At 35.2% G+C, this 17,204-nt stretch overlaps 1 non-coding gene across 1 annotated transcript; it reads left to right on the top strand.

Moving 5' to 3' along the window:
* Positions 1-1,166: 1,166 nt before the first annotated feature.
* LOC132183488 (small nucleolar RNA R71) lies at positions 1,167-1,272 on the top strand. Its single transcript, XR_009440451.1, has one exon. It is a non-coding gene; the product is annotated as a small nucleolar RNA R71 (small nucleolar RNA).
* The last annotated feature ends 15,932 nt before the right edge of the window (positions 1,273-17,204 follow it).

Here is a 17,204-nt window from a genome sequence, read left to right as displayed (position 1 = left end):
GTGGTAGTTTTCTTAACAACACCGCACTTACCTCCTCTGTTAAAGCCACTATTTCATGCTCCTAAAACTCCCTATTATGAGTCTAACAATCCTTTAAAAATTTAGCATATGAGGGAATTTGTTTAATTACATCTAATAAAGGAATGTTAATATCTACTTTTCTCAAAGTCTCAAAAATGTCAAGAAGTTGTTTTTCTTTCTTTGGCTTTACTAACCTTTGAGGGAAGGATGATGCATTCACCTTCTCCATTTTACTTACCTTGGATGTTGAGACTTCCTCTAGAGATGCTTGAGCTGTCTCTTCAGTTCCTATGATCTTGCCATTTCTGAGAGTTGTTATAGCTTTCAGTTGCTGATGACCCCCTAGATTAGGTATTGTTTAGGCTGGAATTTCACCCTACTTTCTTTCACTCAGCTCCCTAGCCATTTGCCCCACTTGTGCTTCCAGTTTTTGCATAGCTTGGCTGGTCTGTGCATTGACTTGTCTTTGATCAGTCTGGAATTGTCTTTGCTCTGCCATAAACTCTTCTTGTGAAGTCTTCATTCGTTGTTGTGAAGTCGCCAATGTGAGTATCATACTCTCCAAGTCATTCTTCTTTGACTCTTGAACTGGTTGGACTGCTTGTTGGGAGTTCCTTTGATGCCCTTGAGGGTTCAGAGCACTCTGATTGTTACACCACAAGAAGTTAGGGCCGTTTCGCCACCCTGGATTGTAGGTGTTGAAGTATGGATTGTTCTTGAGAGGATAACTGTTATGTCCCACATAGTTTGCTTACTCCTGATCTGCAAATGAATACAAGGGACAAGTCTCAGTAGTGTGATCAGAATGAGAACATATGGCACATACCTGGAGTTGGGCAACTTGCTGAATGGGAGAGATGTTCTAAGTAGTCATGTCGTTTACAAGCATATTTAATGTCTTCTACATGACAACCATCTGATTTTGCACTCCGCTATTTGTGTTTACTTCATACATGCCCTTGCTCTTTACTCCTTGCCTCCCTCTGGATGAGAATTGTTGGGAGTGCTCACTCAATGTCTCGAAGAGCTCTATGGCTTCCTCACTTCTCTTTTCCATCAGCACACCTCCACAAGCTAAATCAATAATACCTTTGTTAATGTCATTTAAACCTTCATAAAAAGCTTGCACCTGATCATCTTGAGGTAGATTGTGATGTGGACACTTGAGAAGCAGCTCATTGAAGTGTCCCCATGCTTCGAAGAAAAGGTCTCCATCTCTTTGTTGAAAAGATTGAATCTCCCTTCTAAGCTGCCTTGTCTTTTGAGCTGGAAAAAACTTCTTTAAGAACTTACTAGACAACTCTTTCCAAGTATGAATGGAATCTGTAGGCAAAGAATTATACCACAACTTAGCATTATCTTTCAAGAAAAAAGGAAATAGGACTAACCTAATTCCCTCCAGAGTCAGGCCTTGGATGTGCTGAAGCTTGCAGGGATCAAAGAACTCCTTAAGATGCAAGTGTGGATCCTCAGTAGCTGTGCCCTTGAAGTGAGTCAAAGCATTGAGTATTTGCGGGGATATATAGTAATTGCCTTTCACCTCCGGTTGATAGGCGATGCATGATGACTGGTTGAGGTTTTGCAGGATGAAAGACTGTTTCATGGTCTTCGCACTGGTGGTGGGTTCTCTAGCAGATCTTCCATTGTTTCCTCAACTTCTTCATCTTCTTCTGTGTTGGAGTTGTCTCTAGGCCTTTGTCGAATGGTCCGCTCAATTTTTGGATCGAGTGGAAGGATGGTTGAGGCCTGAGATCGACGACCTAGCATTAGGAGATTTGCCTCTACAGTCACAACAATTTCAGTACTACTGTCCGGATGCCCTCTAGAACTGCGCTTGATCACAGGTTAGTACACTCGATCGCACTACGCTCGATCACACTCGGTCTACGCTCGATCGCAGTAACAGAATGCAGTATGTCGCAGAATTGAAATAGAACAAAAAAGAGAGAAAAAGAACGAAAAAAATTTTAGATTTTAAAAAAAAAAACAACAGAATTAAAATAACAAAACTAAAGAAAAATAATTCTAAACAAAATTTGGCGCAATCCCCGGCAATGGCGCCATAAATTTGTTGTGCAAATATTCACCTAAATTAATAGGCAAATAAATGTACGTTTAACTCGCAAGTACACAAGGTCAAAATATTAGTATAGGTGCAAGTACGAGATCATTCCCACGAGGATTGCCGTAAATTTTGCTTAAAATAAATTCCATAATTAAAACAAAACAAAGATTGATTTTTGAGTTAATAAAAATAAAGGTAGGGCTTTGATATCCACCACTAATCATGCTCACATAATATAACAATATACCAATGCTTTAATCATATTATGAATACCTAATGTTTGCCAACCTAAGGGCATGAATGTATACTCCTTAAGCTATAGATTTTCCTAAGCAACGAATTAGGCATGGGTGTATACTCTAATTCTTTTCTTTCTTAAAGGATTTAACATGGGTGTATGCTAAGTTGTTCTTTCAGAAAGTATAAATCTATGGAAATTGACAAACACATGGAGCCTAGGGCATGGGTGTATACTCCCGGTTTTCCATGTTAATTAACCCAAGAACCCGTGATGAATTCTTTTGTTACTCTATTAAGCCCAAGACTCGATCATCCAAATTGACTTAAATAACTAATCCATACCACATGCATATGCTGATCACACACATTCATATGAGAAATTCAATAAAATATGAATTAATCAACTTAAACATCACAATATGATTATCAGAAAAGCACCAATATTGAAATTGAAGCAGTTACCAGAGAATCTGACATATGCCTACTTGGGAGAGAATAAGACACTACCTGTGATAGTTACTGCAAATCTAAGTTTTGGGGAAGAAGAGAAGCTATTGATAGTTCCTAGAGAGCATAAAACTACTTTGAGATGGACTATTGTTGACATCAAGGGAATAAGTCCAGCCAAGTGCATGCATCAAATCTTCCTTGAGAACGAAGCAAAGCCAACTAGGGATGCACAAAGAAGACTCAACCCACACATAAAGGAGGTAGTCAAAGCGGAGGTATTGAAACTATTGGATGTTGGCATTATCTACCCCATCTCAAACAGTAAGTGGGTAAGTCCAGTTCAAGTAGTTTCAAAGAAGAGTGGGATCACAATGGTGAAGAATGAAGACAATGAACTGATACCTACAAGAATAACCACTGGTTGGAGGGTATGCATCGACTATAGAAGGCTGAACAAGGTGACCAGAAAAAATCATTTCCCTCTACACTTCATTGATCAGATGCTAGAGAGGTTAGCTGGTCATAGATACTACTGCTTCTTGGATGGATATAGTGGCTATAACCAGATTGCAATAGCACCAGAAGACTAAAAAAGACCACCTTCACATGTCTTTTTGGCATATTTGCTTACAGAAGGATGCCATTTGGATTATGCAATGCACCAGCCACCTTTCAAAGATGCATGATGAGCATTTTCTCAGATATGGTGGAAAAATTCATTGAGGTATTTATAGATGATTTTAGTGTTTTTAGTTATAATTTTGATGAATGCCTCAATCATAGGAAGAGTGTCTTCAAGAGATGTGAAGAATGCAACTTAGTGCTCAATTGGGAAAAATATCACTTCATGGTTCAACAAGGTATTGTGTTGGGTCATTCCATTTCCAGCAAGAGTATTAAGGTAGATAAGGCTAAGACTGACATCATCTCCAAACTTCCTCCTCCTATAACAGCAAAGGGTGTAAGAAGTTTTCTTGGACATGCCAGTTTTATAGAAGATTCATAAAGGATTTCTCCAAGATTTCTAGACCCTTCTGTGCATTGGTAGCCAAGGATGCCAATGCATAGAAGATGCTCACATCTGCACCAATAATGATGGCACCTAATTGGAACCTTCCATTTGAGCTTATGTGTGATGCCAGTGACTTTACCTTGGGAGCTGTCTTAGGTCAAAAAATCAATAAGATACCTCATGTTATTTATTATGCTTCTTAAACATTGAATGATTCTCAGCTAAATTATTCTACTACTAAGAAAGAGTTACTAGCTGTCATATTTGCTTTGAAGAAGTTTTGATCATACCTAATTGGTTTTAAGGTTATTGTATTCACTGACCATGCTGCTTTGAGATATTTGTTTGCTAAGAAAGATGAAAATCCTAGATTAATCAAATGGGTACTATTACTGCAAGAGTTTGACCTTGAGATTAGAGATAAGAAGGACAGTGAGAATGTGGTGGCAGATCACCTGATGAGAATCAACAAGCACCATTAAAGGATCCATTGGATGTTCTAGTTTGGCCTATTACTAGAGCAAGATCTAAGAAGATCAAAGAAGCACTTAATGGACTGATTCAAGAGATTTGGGTTGGTTCTAAAATGGAGCATTCCAAGCTTGGCTCAAAGGAAGATGAAGGCGTAATAAATTTAATCTAAGCTATTGATGGGGTCGATCTTGCTTAATTGGGCATAATTTCCTTAGCAATGGCGTCGATTAATGGTTGATTATGGCTTGAGTGGGCGTAGAATTAGAATGATTAAATGACTGATTGACTTTTCAGTTCCATACCAATTAATTGACTGATTGACTTGCCTATTTCAGACCTTCCTTAGCCGTGATTTTCTGCATATTTCAGTCTATTTTTGGCATGGAGGAGCTGCTAATTTCAGACTTAGCTTTGAGGGATAGTTGATTTGGTGTTAGCAAACGAAGAAGGGTGTGAAAATGGTTAGATGAGATTAGATATAATTTTAATACGGAGTGGGCCCAAGGTGTTGTTAATAATGCTCATCTCTTATTATATAGGACCAGACCCCTTCATGCAAAATTCACACCATTTTCTTTCTTTTCCTTTATTTATTTCTCTATTTCCACACTCCCCTCTCTTTTTCCATGAGGCCCCCACCTACTTTCTTTTCTTCCTTTCTTATTTTCTACCAGCACACCAACCCCTCTCTTCCCCCACTTTCCCTAGTGCCACTTACTACCACTCATTACTCCTTTCATTTTTCTTCCTTCCTTCTTTTACCACACGACTTTTGGACTTTTCTTTTAATTTTCTTGACTTCACCTACTCTCATTGCTTTATTACTTAACGGAGAGGAAGAAACAAGAAGATAGAGAGAGGGAGCTTTACAGATGTAAGAAAGAGAAGACAGGGCGAGAGAGAATGTTGCAATAGAGTGAGAGATGGACAGAGAAGCATGAGAAAGAGAAAGCGGGTGAGATGCTGAGGGGGAGAAACAGAGATTTAGAGGATGGCCAAAAGAAAAATTTGCAGAATAATAAAAATGGGCTCTTCAAAGGTAAAATTCTTATTCCTTTAACTATGGGTATTTGATTTTAAGTTGAGTAATGGGTCTTAGATGAGAATCTTTTGATTTAATCAGGATGATATTTGGTGGTTTCACTCTTGAGAATTTTGAATTAGTTTTGGGAGTTGATTCTATATTTTTGGGCTAAGTTATAAGATGTTTTCGGTTGGATTTTAATGGGTTAACTTCCCTAAAGGAGTAGACTGGAGTTAACTAATTTTCGTGAATTGTTATTAATTTAGTTGTGAATAAACTGAATAGAACAACAAGATATTTTTCAAGATGATTAATTAGCAGTTTAAAGACTGCTCACAGCTTTAGTCTAGAGGTAAGTAAATTCACTACCTCTTCTAAAATTATCATGTCATGCAATTTATGTATTTTTTTAAATATTCATTTTTATTTACATATTATGAAATTATGTGGCATGCATGAAAGATTTGAGAAAAGAATTTTGTGAAATGATGTTGATTATAAGAAATAAGAATAATGATAAACCTTCATTCATGTTGTCCTAAGATGCATCAAAAGAAGTACAAAGAAAAGTACAAGAAATGAGTTAATTGTTTATGAAATGAGGACACATGTATGGAGGAGAGTTTTTTGGCCCCAAGATAAGTAAGGATGAGAGGAATTCGGTATCGATACTCGGATAGAGGCGAAACCACTGAAGGAGGCTATGCAAGAAGGTGGTATTCCATCAACATGGCCGTTGAGTGCACCAAGAAAGAGTTAATTGATGGTCGAGTATGGCTGAGGCCACAGTTCAGTTCCATGGTCACAAGGACCGGCAACCCTCATACACAGGGGTAACAGTGTACATGAGCCATAATATAAGAAAATGATAATATAATTTCATCGATGATATACTATAATGATTTACAATGATGATTTATAACGATGCATTATGATGATGATTTATAACTGTGATTTATGACGATGATTTATTACTAGATGTAATAGTATGTATATGCTACAGGAGATGCAACCGTACATACATAAATTATTATGGTTGGTTGTATATATATTTGTGAAAACATTTTTTTTTTTCAAAACTGAGGACAATGAGTAAAACTATTTATGGTTGTGGACTTTACTTGCTGGCCCCCTTTGGGCTCATTCAGTTTTATTTCTTGTTTTCAAGTAGAAAGGACGTTGGAATAGGAGGCCGAAATGGGGGGCAGGAATAATTATTAACTTTCAAAGTCTTTTCATAGCAGTTATTGTAATAATATGATATTCTGCAATTAAAGTTTATTTTTTTATTTTTTTTTCTAATTTCGCTTGTAATAAAATCTTTTGAAGAATGTTTTGTACATTTATTGTATCCTTTAAAACTAAGTACTCTGATAGACCTTTTATAGATCTTTGCAAAAAATTTTGTTGTAAAAGAAGAAAAGTGACAAACTCAGCCTTAACAGACTGGGAATGTTACATCTACCTTACCACCTTGAGTTTGAGAGGGGATGTTAAAATATATTCTAATATTCACCGTATTTGCTAATTGATCTATATTTCCCTTTCCCTATATATATTGATTTGATTCTGTAATATTGTTAATTAATTCTTGATTGTATTTCTTATTTTATCTGGCATTATTCAACTATAAATATGTCTCTTTGTATACAGTTTAATACACATAGAAATACAATATTCGGTTTATACTTATATTCTCTAATTATTTTAATAGTATGTTTGAACAACTACAACGGTATAACAAAAAAAAAAAAAAAAAAATCAAATTTAAGCCCAATAACCAAGAGTTAAAATTCCCATTGAGAAGAGAAGCAGATTGATCTTGTGCAAATAAAACCAAAACCAAAGAATAACCAAAGAAAGCTTCTCCCAAATCCATTGAGCTTAAATAGAGAAATTCCCAAAAAATTTCAACACATCTACCAAGGAAATTAGGACTCAACAAAAATCAACCTTCCATCCGAAAATCAATTATTCAAATTCCATCAAAATAGTAAAGAAATCACAAAATTAGAACCAAACCCATAATCGGTTACCTAGTGAAAAACAAAATATACCCAAAAATTCTTACCAATTTTCGAAATCAAACAAACAACCACCAATTCTTACTATAATCTGTCCTAACAAGAGAACTCATCAAGATTTCAACCCAACAAAACCTATACCCATTCAGCCTACCTCAAATGTCAGGTTATGGTAGTGTTCAGCCTGCCAGTTTTTCGATGGTCGGCGCTAATGTATTGGATTGTTACAGTAGTTTGGGAGAGAGAGAAACTGGTTCGTGTAGGTGCTGCTTCTGCTTCTCCTTCATGGTGGCCAGCGCTCATGCTTCGTGGTGGGCGGCGGCGTAGCCACTGGATGGTGTGGCCAGCGGTGGTGGATGGTGGTGGCGGTCGGATGTGGGTGGGAGGGGTGGGAGAAATTGAGAGAGAGAGAGGGTTGGAAGATTTGGGATTTTGGGTAAACCCTAACGAGAGCATCTCCAGTAGCATTAGGTATTTTACTTAGTGAAAAAAATACAACTCTTTACTTTAACTATTGTTTTTTCACTATATATTCCAACAAATTCTCTATTCCATTCTCTATTTGCTTTAAGGGAAAATTACAGTTTGCCCCCCTAAAGTTGACAGCGTTTTTCAATTCGAACACCAAAGTTTCAATTTTTGCAATCCACCCCCCCAAAGTTTCAAATTTTTGCAATTTGACCAATTGTATCCAAAACTTCCCATATTGCCCCTAATTTTTATTTATTTTATTTTTTTAAAAAAAATTTAAAAAAATTCGGGGTGGCCGTAGCCACCCCTTTGGCCATCTGGCCATTTTTGCAAACCCAAATTTATTTATTTTTTCATAAAAAATAAAAATAAAAAAATAAAAATTAGGGGCAATATGAGAATTTTGGGATAATATTGGTCGAATTGAAAAAAATTGGAACTTTGTGAGGGTGGATTGCAAAAATTGAAACTTTGGTGTTCAAATTGAAAAACGCTGCCAACTTTGAAGGGGTAAACTGTAATTTTTCCTTGCTTTAAAATATCATTTCTCATTCTTTTTTTTATTATATTATTGCCAACACTTAATTAAAAGGAAAAATTATTGACGTTACTCTTTGTTTATTGCTCCAAGATATTTGCTTTTAACGTTATGTGAGTAGTTAATTGAATTTAATGTTATCTCTTTGTAACAGTTGTTGTAGGATTCAATATCTCTTTGTAACAGTCATTATCTCTTTGTAACTGTACATTTAATTTGCTATTATCTCTTTGTAACAGCTGTAGGATTCAATTTTATTTAAGCTAATGAAAGCCCAATCAGATGGGTATGTGAGGAAATTATTTTCATCTATGTGTCAACTTTAACATGGTATCAGAGCATTAGGCAACGATTTTTTTAAAACATTTTTTTTCCTCAACTATTCGTATTTTTGTGTGCTCATTTTACAATGACTGAAGCACAACCTAAAGTAGTTTCTTCCTCTGAGAGCAGTGATTCACAGGGATCAATCAATGATCCTCATTATGTTCATCACTCGGATAGTCCAACCATGGTGCTTGTTACACCTCTTCTATCTGGCGATAATTATGGCACATGGATTCGTGCTATCACTATGGCTTTGCGTGCCAAAAACAAATTGGGTTTTGTAGATGGCACCTTGATTAAGCCAGATTCACCTACTGATCTTCCTCAATGGGAGAGATGTAATGATCTTGTCTGTTCATGGATTCTCAATTCTGTTTCAAGTGAGATTCGTAGCAGTATTTTATATGCTGAGACTGCGAGGGAGATTTGGTCGGATCTTTCAGAGCGATTTTCTCAATCCAATGCACCACAAATTTATCAGTTGAAGCAGTCAATTTCTTCTCTCAAACAAGAGAACAATATGTCTGTTTCTGCATATTTTACAAAGCTCAAGTCACTATGGAATGAGCTTAATTCTCTTGTAAGTATTCAACCATGCACATGTGGACATGGGAGAACTACTGCAGAAAAATTGCAACAAGATAGGGCGATGGAATTTTTACAAGGCCTTCATGAACGATATGCTGCACTTCGTAGCCAAATACTTCTCATGGAGCCTTTTCCTAGCACAACCAAAATTTATTCACTCGTTCGTCAAGAAGAAAAACAACAAGAGATACATTCTTCATTATCCTCAACTCCAGATGCTGCAGCTTTTACCACCAAGCCCACAAATCGTGGTGGCCAACTCAACCGTAAGCCACGCTACCATTGTGATCATTGTGGCCGTGACGGTCACACTAAAGATTGCTGCTTCAAGCTTGTTGGGTATCCTCCAAAGAAGACCGAGGCTCTTGCTAAAACCACTAAAGCTGAAGATTGTGCCATGGTGTCACCACCACCCATCACCCAAGAGCAGTACAACAAATTACTTGCTATGCTCTCTTCAGGTAACATCAATTCTAGTGTTTCTCTAGCAGGTATAGCACTTATTGCACACTCTGCTTCGATGTGGATTATTGATACAGGAGCTACTAACCACATGTGCTACTCATTATCTTTGTTTTCCTCTTATACAGCCTGTCCAACTCCATCTTTTGTTCAACTTCCTGATGGGTCAAATGTACCTATTACACATATTGGAACTATTCATCTTTCATCCATCATTAAACTTAAGAATGTTTTCTTCATCCCATCATTCAAATTTAACCTCTTATCTGTTAGTCAACTAGCAAAAACTAATAATTGCTTAGTGACTTTCTCTTCTACTCAATGTTTTTTTCAGGACCTGTCAATGAAGAGGACGATTGGGCAGGGTAATGTTCATGAGGGGCTATGCTATTTTCAGGCTGCTTCGGCAATGGCAGTTACTAAAAACTCTTCCATTGATTTATGGCACTGGCGACTTGGGCACATATCTTATCGTACTTTGCATAATTTAGCTAAGGATATTCCTTTCATTTATTGTTCAAATAATTCTGCTTGTAAAATTTGTCCTCAAGCCAAACAAGCACGTTTGCCATTTCCTTCTAGTTCTATTACTACTAATAGACCTTTCGCTTTAATTCATTGTGATATTTGGGGAAGTTTTTCCCAACAATCTTTAAATGGTTCTCGTTATTTCTTAACCATTGTTGATGATTTTAGTCGATGTACTTGGGTTTATTTGATGAATGTCAAGTCTGAGACTAAAACGATTTTGCAATCATTCTTTTCCATGATTAAGACTCAATTCAATTCTTGCATATAACAAGTTAGATCGGACAATGGTTCTGAATTTCTTTCCAATGATATGCAAAAATATTTTTTAGAACGTGGCATAATCCATCAACGAAGTTGTGTCGGGACTCAACAACAAAATGGTGTCGTTGAACGTAAGCATCGACACCTTCTTGAGGTTGCTCGAGCTCTTCGTTTTCAAGCGCACTTACCTTTACAATTTTGGGGTGAGTGTGTTCTCACTGCCACATATTTGATCAATAAAATGCCATCTTCTCTTTTATCTGGAAAATCTCCACATGAAATTCTATTCCACTCAAAACCAAATTATTCTCATTTGTGTGTTTTTGGGAGTTTATGTTTTGCTCACAATCATAGCATTAAACATAAATTTGACCAACGAGGTAAACTTGGCATTTTTATTGGCTATCCTTACGCTCAAAAAGGTTACAAAATTTTTGATATAGCCACTAAAACCATTTTTACTTCTCGAGATGTCATATTTCATGAAGGAATTTTTCCATTTCGTGATTTATCTAAATTTACAACCTCATCTTCAGATGTTACTCCTTTACCTTTGAGTGATGATCCCAGTTTTGATTTTCCTATTGCTAAAAATGATGCAATCACTTCTCCTATTGAACAGTTGGATTTAGAACCACCTAGTGTGGAGCAAAATCCTATCACTCCTCCTACTAGTCCGCAAATTAATCGGCCTAGTCGCATTCGGCGTCAACCTTCTTACTTGGCTGATTATCAATGCTCCATTGCTACTCATGACCAGCTACCTTCTCCATCTGACTCTAAGTTGAAAGGTACACCTTACCCACTCCATCAATATATTTCTCTTTCTAATTTTTCACTTGCACATAGAGGGTTTCTTTCTACTATTTGTTCAACAGATGAGCCTAGAACCTTTTCTCAAGCAGTGAAATCACCATTATGGCGGGAAGCTATGGAAAAAGAAATTGAAGCTCTTGAAAAAAATGATACTTGGAGCCTTGTTTCTCTTCCACCCAACAAGAAACCCATAGGATGTAAATGGGTGTACAAAATTAAATACCGATCAGATGGAACAATTGAGTGTTATAAGGCCCGTTTGGTAGCCAAAGGTTTTACTCAAATTGAAGGATTAGATTACCATGAGACTTTCGCACCTGTTGCAAAATTGGTAACCGTTCGAACCTTGCTTTCTGTTGCATCATCAAGCAATGGTCTCTACATCAACTTGACATTAATAATGCCTTTTTACAAGGAGATCTTAACGAAGAGGTATATATGGTACTTCCACCTGGTTTTTGCCAAAAGGGGGAGACACGAATTTGTAAACTGAACAAATCTATCTATGGGTTGAAGCAAGCATCACGTCAGTGGTTTGCAAAATTTTCATCTACCATCATGCAAGCTGGTTTTTCTCAGTCTAAGTCTGATTATTCATTATTTTTTAATCATAATGGCAATTCTTCTACTTTTGTCTTGGTCTATGTAGACGACATCATCATTACAGGAAACGATGATTTGGCTATCAACCAACTCAAGCACTTTCTCGAGAAGAAATTCTTTATCAAAGATTTAGGCAAGCTTAAATATTTTCTTGGCATAGAGGTTGCCCGTTCGAAAAAGGGCATATTTCTTTCTCAAAAGAAATACATCTTAGACATTCTCAAGGATACTGGTTTGATTGGAGGACGTGTCTCTGATTTTCTTATGGAGCAACACTTGCATTTATCACCAGATGATGGTACTTTACTTCCTGACCCCATTCCTTATCGTCGATTGGTGGGACGTCTTATATACCTTACTGTCACAAGACCTGATATTAATTATTCAGTCAATATTCTTAGTCAGTTTATGCATTCTCCTCGAACGGCTCATATAAATGCTGCGCACCGTGTGGTTCGATATTTGAAGGGTTCTATTGGTAAGGGAATTTTTTTTATCATCATCGAGTACTATTCATTTGCAAGGTTATTGTGATTCAGATTGGGCAGGGTGTCCTATTACTCGACGATCTACTACGGGCTTTTGCATTTTTCTTGGTTCCAATCTTATTTCTTGGAAAACTAAGAAACAATCGACAGTTTCTCGGTCTTCTGCTGAAGCTGAATATCGAGCCATGGCCACTTTAACATGTGAACTTCAATGGTTAAAATATTTGTTGAATGATATGAGTATTTCTCATTCTTCTCCAATCACAATGTTTTGTGACAACCAAGCTGCCTTGCACATCGCCAACAATCCAGTTTTTCACGAACGCACCAAGCATATACAAATAGATTGTCATTTCGTTCGGGAAAAGCTACAGTCCAAACTTATTGCTCCAAGATACATACCTGCATCTAATCAACTTGAAGATGTATTCACAAAGCCATTGGGTAAAGATGCATTTCATGGTTTAATTTGCAAGTTGGACGTTATTTCCATACACGATCCAACTTGAGGGGAGTATTGACGTTACTCTTTGTTTATTGCTCCAAGATATTTGCTTTTGACGTTATGTGAGTAGTTAATTGAATTTAATGTTATCTCTTTGTAACAGTTGTTGTAGGATTCAATATCTCTTTGTAACTGTCATTATCTCTTTGTAACTGTACATTTAATTTGCTATTATCTCTTTGTAACAGCTATAGGATTCAATTTTATTTAAGCTAATGAAAGCCCAATCAGATGGGTATGTGAGGAAATTATTTTCATCCATGTGTCAACTTTAACAAAAATAAACACATATATAGCAATCATTTATAAAAACAAAAATAAACACATATGATGAACATTCATCTCACATGCAGGTACTAATTTCATATTAAAAAAAAAACATAAATATAGGCATATTACGGTTGGATAATAACCCAATACAATAGGGACACATGAACATTAAAAAAAAAGAGCTTTGATCTGTACAAAGACATAACGAAAAAATAAAACATAATGAAAAAGCTTTGATCTGTACAAATGAAATGGAGTGTCCTCTGTACTCAACAAACATAACGAAAAAAAAAAAAAAAATGATAACTTGACAAAGAGTCAAAGACAACCTATACCCACGAAAGAAAAAAATTGTACAGAGGAGCCAAAAAATATTTGCAGAAGAAAACCAATAAACCTCAAAGAATCGAACAAAACCATAAAGAATCATTTTGTGTGAAAAAATTTTAGGTGAAGAAATTTTGGGTGAAGAGAGAGACGTAACAGATGTGAAGAAGTGTTCATAAGAAATAAAAGATGTTGGGTGAAAATATGTGAAATAAATAAAAAATACACAAAATAAAAGTAAATAATATATTTTTTTAAAAGTAAATAATATTTTATTCATCCAGTGTGCTACAATGGATAGCACCAAATTGCTATTCACTATAGCTATTCTAACTAATGACAAGCTACTCTGTTGAGCTAAAAAAAGAGCAATAATAGTTAAATATAACTAATATTGCTCTTTTAACTAAGCTGCTGGTTGGTTGGGTTAACCATCCTGACTTTCTTTTCATTTGAAATTTTTGTTAGATGTCGACAAGGGAGAGAGAAGAGATATTTCTTTTCATTTTAAAATGCTTGCCACGTAGGTTTTGATGGGCAAAATGTGGAGGTTTGATTGCAGTGTAGCATTTCTCGTGTTTATTTACATCAATAGTCTTCTTTCTTTTCTTTTATTTTATTTTATTTTATTTTTTATTTTTATTATTTTTTTTATGCAAAGGAGGAAAAATGGGGTTAAAGCATTCCTAGCAGCTTCACCAAATTTTACTCATCAAAATAACCAAAAGTGCACTTTTAATTATTTTAACAACTTACATTTTTACAAGACTCACAGCAGCTTCACTATTTCAATAATTCACTTTTACTATTTCATTTAAATATTATTTTTCAAATATTTGTTTATTCTTAAAAAAAAGAAAAAAGAAAAAAAGAGAAACTAAAAGCAAAAAAGAAGAGAGAAATGAGTTGTTTAATCAATAAGTGAGTGAGCAGTACTTTTTATATTTGGTGAGTACCATTCACTTCACTATTTTTTTTTTTTTGTTAAAGTAGTGAGTTTGAAAAGTGGAGATTTAAGCTACTTTTGTTAAATTGTCTCACCAAAATAATAAAAAAATTGTTTTGGTGAGGCTTCAAGGAGTGCTCTTACAAAGGGGATTTTTTTGCTATAAATTCTTAAAGATGAGAGAAAGGGAGAGTAAGAGGAAATGCTTCCAAACATACGGTTTGAAGCAGCCAATTTAGCAACATAGTGTGCACAATAATTTACACATCTTGATGTCTTCAATGCAGTCAAATTCTGAAAAGTAAGGAGCTGCTTGCTTATGTCGGCTAAGATAGGGGCTGAGGCCTAGTCTGAGGCTACATGAGAGAAGTTGATGACGAGGATGGTGGTAAGAGAATAAACATAAATTATTTACATCAATTAATAAACTTTCAGTTCCTTTAATATGAACTAATTTTAACAATCCTTTAGCTCTATATTATATAATTAAAAATGACATTTTTAATAATTTTTTGGAAAACATATTAGAGTATTTGACATTGCAATTTTATAAACAAAATGTGTGATTTTAAACCAAATCACAAAAAAATAAATTATTTGACATTAGGTCTTTAAAGAAATTGCAATTTGAAAAGCGTAAGGCTTCTTTGGTGGAGAACAAAGCCTTACATTTTGGTAACCAAAGAATTTGGAACAAAGAAAACCACATTCTTCTTCTCCTCCTCCTCCTCTATATATAGTTTGAAAACATTTGTTCATGGTTCAAAATCTACCATAACACCAAGCAAACACCCACTTAAAGAATATTAATTTAGGCTTTAGAGTTAGTATTATTTTGTAATTGCTTTTAATATTTCATTTATATTTTAAGGGTTCGTATTTAATAATAACCTAATGTGAGAGACTTTTGAGCCAAGCCCATTATTAAATAGAACTGTTAAATACAAACTATAAAGTCTAAACTAATATTTTTTCTGCATTCTGCATCAGTCTATCAAAAGTAAATAGAGAACTGTGTAATCTACACTTGCATATAACCCCAACATTGCTCATGCACAGTGTAGAAATATATGACATTAAATAATATGAAAAGAGAGAATAAAAAGCGGCATTGAAGAGAGATATGTGGGCTACACCTTTATTGTATTGAATTATGTGAAACAATATTACATAGGCCTCAATTTAGAGAGTGACAATGAGTAATGAGAAAGTAACCTTAGAATGACAGTGGAAAGGGAATAAACCCTAGAAGGAAACATAATATTAGAGAATATAAAATATTATAATACCCGCTTAAGGGAAATGATGTCTCACCACAAGAGGAGAGTAACCACAACTTACAAAAAAAAAAAGTGTATTGGAGTACAAAGAACACTTAATTAGACACTAACAAAAATCTTAATGTTAATTTGACTGACTTTAGAACAAGTCCACTATTGAATTTAATAACCTAATTAATTAATAAAACAATAAGATCCGATTATTTATTTTTCGTCCTACATCATTTCTCCCCTTCTTCCTACAAAACTCAAATAGGCTAGCTTAAGATGTCACAAGGCTGTGATGATCATATTAGGACATTGAAGTTGGATATGATCAAAGGAGGCATATACTAGTGTGACGTTTCACGCTGCTTGGGTGTGAAAAATGTGATGTATTTATATGGAGTATGCTCTCTTTAAATAGTACAAGGCATTTTGGGAGTAAATTCAATAATAAAACCGTACAAACTTTGCTCAAAACGGACAATATTACCACTTGAAGCGAAATGTTACAACTAGTGTTTCAATCACATGGCTTTGCCAGCTTTGGTTTAAGAAAAACATGTTCGGGAAGAGATGCTTATCCCATACCATGTGGATTGCTGCCGCATGGATCTATCATTATGATTGATTATTATTATAACCCACCAGTCTTCTTGACTTGGATCTACATTTTCTAATGGATGGATGATTGCCAGCTTTTCTTACTACGTGAACTTAACTAAGACCAGTGGGCAAAAGCATTCCAAAAATGCATTAACTGAATAGGCTGCACTTGGATAATTACACCTATATTATACAGCACTAGTTTTAAACTTTCAACTTGTTTTTTTTAGGTGTTTTAAACTTTCAACTTGAATGTGAGAATAAAAGCAATTCCTAGTTTAAGCAGACAGTAGGGTCGACTGTTGAAAGTAGTAGCCAAGCATCCATTCCAGCTATAATCATTTGAGTAATTTTAAATATTATATTACTATTATACTGGGCATAAATGTTGATTTAAGGGTGGATAGACACGGTTAAATTAGTCAAATGAAATAAGAGTAGAGTATGTAACATTATTTTTAATATTTAAAAATGAGTAATATTATTTAGTAGACTTATGTGCAAGTATCATAAAATTAGATGATATGACAAAAAAAATCAGTTATTGGATAAACAATTATAAAAAAAGTGCAAAACCATTTATTGATCAAATGACTGATTTTTATTGTCACTTCATCCAGTTGTATGGTAGTAGACTTATGGAAACTTCTCAAAAAAGTAATGCTATTTTAATAAACCGTCGTACAATTGAATAACATAGCAATAAAAATCAGCATTTGAATCAGCAATAGTAAAAAAACGAGGGAGCGCCTGCGGTTCCTACTATCTAGGCCTCTTCTGGGCGGTTCCTAGCAGGTAGGTGCTATTATGGTCACGCCCAAGTAGGATAGCCACAATTAATTTCCTCAGCCTAACCTTTTTAATTAGAAAAAAAAAAAAAATCAGCAATAGTT

The sequence above is a fragment of the Corylus avellana genome, chromosome ca5, assembly GCF_901000735.1.
Source record: "Corylus avellana chromosome ca5, CavTom2PMs-1.0".
Lineage (NCBI taxonomy): Eukaryota > Viridiplantae > Streptophyta > Magnoliopsida > Fagales > Betulaceae > Corylus > Corylus avellana.
The sequence above is the reverse complement of the archived record's forward strand: the minus strand, read 5'-3'. Positions and strand labels throughout refer to the sequence as shown.